We start from the raw sequence: 5,405 nt of genomic DNA, 5'->3' as shown, positions 1-5,405 counted from the left end.
TGTTGGGAGGCCACAACCAAACTCTAAGTTTGGTGTTGAACTCCCATATCCAAACTCTAAGTTTGGTGTTGGAGGGTCTCAACAATGCTTTGAACATCTGTGAGGCTCCATGAGAGCCAACTGTCAAGCTATTGACATTAAAGAAGCGCTTGTTGGGAGGCAACCCAATTTTTATTTATCTAACTATATTTTTCTTAGTTATATGTCTTTATAGGTTCATGATAATGTGGAGTCACAAAATAAAGAGAAAAATTGAAAACGGAATCAAAAACAGCAGAAGAAAAATCACACCCTGGGGGAGCATCTGCCTGGCGTTCAACGCCAGAACAGAGCTTGGTTCTGGCGCTGAACGCCCAAAATGGGCAGCATCCTGGCGCTGAACGCCCAGAACAAGCATGGTTCTGGCGTTCAACGCCAGAAAAGGCAGCAAATGGGCGTTGAACGCCCAAAATGGGCACCAACCTGGCGCTGAACGCCCAGAGTTGTGTGCAAGGGCATTTTACATGCCTAATTTGGTGCAAGGTTGTAAATCCTTGAACACCTCAGGATCTGTGGACCCCACAGGATCCCCACCTACCTCCACTTACTTCTTCTCACCCCTCTTTCACACAATCCCATAAACACTATTTCCCAAAACCCTTCACCTATCGCCTCCATCCCTCTTCCCTATTAAACCTTCACCACTCACATCCATCCACTCTTCCCAATAAACCAACCTCATAAACACCACCTACCTTCAAAATTCAAAACCAATTTCCCACCCAAACCCACCCATATGGCCAAAACCTTAACCCCCCTCCCTTCCCTATATAAAGCCCTCCATTCTTCATCAAATTCACACAACACACCCCTCTACACCCTTCTTGGCCGAAACACTCCCCACTCTCCCTCTCCTCCATTTCTTCTTCTTCTTCATCTATTCTTTCTTGTATTGCTCGAGGGCGAGCAAAATTCTAAGTTTGGTGTGGTAAAAGCATAAGCTTTTTGTTTTTCCATTACCATTGATGGCACCTAAGACCGGAGAATCCTCTAGAAAGGGGAAATGGAAGACAAAAGCTTCCACATCCGAGTCACGGGAGATGGAAAGGTTCATCTCCAAAGCCCATCAAGACCACTTCTATGATGTTGTGGCCAAGAAGAAGGTGATCCCCGAGGTCCCTTTCAAACTCAAAAGAAATGAGTATCCGGAGATCCGACATGAAATTCAAAGAAGAGGTTGGGAAGTTCTAACAAATCCCATCCAACAAGTCGGCATCCTAATGGTTCAAGAGTTCTATGCCAATGCATGGATCACCAAGAACCATGATCAAAGTAAGAACCCGGATCCAAAGAACTATGTTACAATGGTTCGGGGGAAATACTTAGATTTTAGTCCGGAGAATGTGAGGTTGGCGTTTAACTTGCCCATGATGCAAGGAGATGAATGCCCCTACACTAGAAGGGTCAACTTTGATCAAAGGTTGGACCAAGTCCTTATGGACATATGTGTGGAAGGAGCTCAATGGAAGATTGACTCCAAAGGCAAGCCGGTTCAACTAAGAAGATTGGACCTCAAGCCTGTAGCTAGAGGATGGTTGGAGTTCATTCAATGCTCAATCATTCCCACTAGCAACCGGTCTGAAGTTACTATAGACCGGGCCATCATGATCCATAGCATCATGATTGGAGAAGAGGTGGAAGTTCATGAGATTATACCTCAAGAACTCTACAAGGTGGCTGACAAGTCTTCCACTATGGCAAGGTTAGCTTTTCCTCACCTCATTTGCCACCTATGCAATTCAGCTGGGATTGACATAGAGGGAGATATCCTCATTAAAGAGGACAAGCCCATCACTAAGAAAAAGATGGAGCAAGCAAGAGAGTCCATTCATGGAGCTCAAGAGGCGTATGAAGCTCATCACCATGAAATCCCGGAGATGCCTCAAATGCATTTTCTTCCACAAAACTATTGGGAGCAAATCAACACCTCCCTAGGAGAATTAAGTGCTAACATGGGACAATTAAGGGTGGAACATCAAGAGCACTCCATCATGCTCCATGAAATAAGAGAAGATCAAAAAGCAATGAGGGAGGAGCAACAAAGACAAGGAAGAGACATAGAAGAGCTCAAGGATATCATTGGTTCCTCAAGAAGGAAACGCCACCATCACTAAGGTGGATTCATTCCTTGTTCTTATTTCTTCTGTTTTTTGTTTTCTATGTTATGTGCTTATCTATGTTTGTGTTTTCATTACATGATCATTAGTAGTTAGTAACTTTGTCTTAAAGTTATGAATGTCCTATGAATCCATCACCTCTCTTAAATGAAAAATGTTTTAATTCAAAAGAACAAGAAGTACATGAGTTTCGAATTTATCCTTGAACTTAGTTTAATTATATTGATGTGGTGACAATGCTTCTTGTTTCCTAAATGTATGCTTGAACAGTGCATATGTCTTTTGAAGTTGTTGTTTAAGAATGTTAAATATGTTGGCTCTTGAAAGAATGATGACTAGGAAACATGTTATTTGATAATCTGAAAAATCATAAAAATGATTCTTGAAGCAAGAAAAAGCAGCAAAGAACAAAGCTTGCAGAAAAAAAAATTTAGAAAGAAAAAAAGAAAAAGCAAGCAGAAAAAGCCAAAAGCTCTTAAAACCAAGAGGCAAGAGCAAAAAGCCAATAACCCTTAAAACCAAAAGGCAAGGGAAATAAAAAGGATCCCAAGGCTTTGAGCATCAGTGGATAGGAGGGCCTAAAGGAATAAAATCCTGGCCTAAGCGGCTAAACCAAGCTGTCCCTAACCATGTGCTTGTGGCGTGTAGGTGTCAAGTGAAAACTTGAGACTGAGCGGTTAAAGTCAAGGTCCAAAGCAAAAGAAGAGTGTGCTTAAGAACCCTGGACACCTCTAATTGGGGACTTTAGCAAAGCTGAGTCACAATCTGAAAAAAGTTCACCCAATTATGTGTCTGTGGCATTTATGTATCCGGTGGTAATACTGGAAAACAAAGTGCTTAGGGCCACAGCCAAGACTCATAAAATAGCTGTGTTTAAGAATCATCATACTGAACTAGGAGAATCAATAACACTATCTGAACTCTGAGTTCCTATAGATGCCAATCATTCTGAACCTCAATGGATAAAGTGAGATGCCAAAACTATTCAAGAGGCAAAAAGCTATAAGTCCCGCTCATTTGATTGAAGCTATGTTTCATTGATAGTTTGGAATTTATAGTATATTCTCTTCTTTTTATCCTATTTGATTTTCAGTTGCTTGGGGACAAGCAACAATTTAAGTTTGGTGTTGTGATGAGCGGATAATTTATTAGCTTTTTGACATTGTTTTTAGTATGTTTTTAGTAGGATCTAGTTACTTTTAGGGATGTTTTCACTAGTTTTTATGTTAAATTCACATTTCTGGACTTTACTATGAGTTTGTATGTTTTTCTGTGATTTCAGGTATTTTCTGACTGAAATTGAGGGACTTGAGCAAAAATCAGATTCAGAGGTTGAAGAAGGACTGCTGATGCTGTTGGATTCTGACCTCCCTGCACTCAAAGTGGATTTTCTGGAGCTACAGAACTCGAAATGACGCGCTTCCAATTGCGTTGGAAAGTAGACATCCAGGGCTTTCCAGAAATGGATAATAGTCTATACTTTGGCCAAGTTTAGACGATGCAAACTGGCGTTCAACGCCAGCTCTCTGCCCAAATCTGGCATCCAGCGTCAGAAAAGGATCCAAAACCAGAGTTGGATGCCCAAACTGGCACAAAAACTGGCGTTCAACTCCAAGAAGAACCTCTACACGTGCAATACTCAAGCTCAGCCCAAGCACACACTAAGTGGGCCCCGGAAGTGGATTTATGCATCAATTACTTACTTCTGTAAACCCTAGTAGCTAGTTTATTATAAATAAGACCTTTTACTATTGTATTAGGTATCTTTGATCAGTTGTATGCTATCTTAGATCACGTTTGAGGGCTGGCCTCTCGGCCATGCCTGGACTTTCACTTATGTATTTTTAACGGTAGAATTTCTACACTCCATAGATTAAGGTGTGGAGCTCTGCTGTTCCTCAAAGATTAATGCAAAGTACTACTGTTTTCTATTCAATTTATCTTGTTTCGCTTCTAAGATATTCATTCGTACTTCACTCTGAATGTGATGAACGTGACAATCATCATCATTCCCTATGAACGAGTGCCTGACAACCACTTCCGTTCTACCTTTGACTGAATGAGTATCTCTTAGATCTCTTAATCAGAATCTTCGTGGTGTAAGCTAGAATGATGGCGGCATTCAAGAGAATCCGGAAAGTCTAAACCTTGTTTGTGGTATTCCGAGTAGGATTCAATGAATGAATGACTGTGACGAGCTTCAAACTCGCGATTGCGGGGCGTTAGTGACAGACGCAAAAGGATAGTAAATCCTATTCCAGCATGATCGAGAACCGACAGATGAATAGCCGTGCCGTGACAGGGTGCGTTGACCATTTTCACTGAGAGGATAAGATGAAGCCATTGACAAGGGTGATGCCTCCAGACGATTAGCCGTGCCGTGACAGGGTATTTGGATCATTTTCCCGAGAGAAGACCGAAAGTAGCCATTGACAATGGTGATGTATCACATAAAGCCAGCCATGGAAAGGAGTAAGACTGATTGGATGAAGATAGCAGGAAAGCAGAGGTTCAGAGGAACGAAAGCATCTCCATTCGCTAATCTGAAATTCTCACCGATGAATTACATAAGTATTTCTATCCCTATTTTATTATATTATTTTCAAACTCCATAACCATTTGATATCCGCCTGACTGAGATTTACAAGGTGACCATAGCTTGCTTCATACCGACAATCTCCGTGGGATTCGACCCTTACTCACATAAGGTATTACTTGGACGACCCAGTGCACTTGCTGGTTAGTTATGCTAAGTTGTGAAGATATGTTTAGACCATGGTCCTGTGCAACCGTTTCTGGTGCCATTTCCAGGGAATCAATTTTGAACAACAATTCACAACCTGAGTAGCAATTTTGCATACCAGCAGCTCTCTTCCAATTTAATCTCCTCTTCATTGCTTTTCAAGGGCATGGGAGGTTGTGCTTCTTCTTCTTGAATCTCAATCTCTTGATCAACCTCTTCCAAGTCTTCAACTGTGATATGCCTTGGAGGTTGTATACCCTCCTTAGCATTAATTTCAAACATCTTGGAAGGGGGTTCTATGACTGGACTTTCCCATGGAGGTTCTGCATCTCCTAAGTCTTCAACCACTTCTTCTTCTTCTTGAACAATGACAGCGTCTTCTACTTGTTCTAGTACGAATTCATTCTCTGTCTTGTCCACTAGGGTTTCTTGTATCTCCTTCATGCTACGCTCTTCACTAGACTGTCCACATGGAGCTGTGGCTGATCCTTGTATATTTGAGCGCC

The sequence above is a fragment of the Arachis hypogaea genome, chromosome 17 (assembly GCF_003086295.3).
Source record: "Arachis hypogaea cultivar Tifrunner chromosome 17, arahy.Tifrunner.gnm2.J5K5, whole genome shotgun sequence".
Taxonomy (NCBI): Eukaryota; Viridiplantae; Streptophyta; class Magnoliopsida; order Fabales; family Fabaceae; genus Arachis; species Arachis hypogaea.
Note: the sequence above shows the minus strand (reverse complement) of the source record.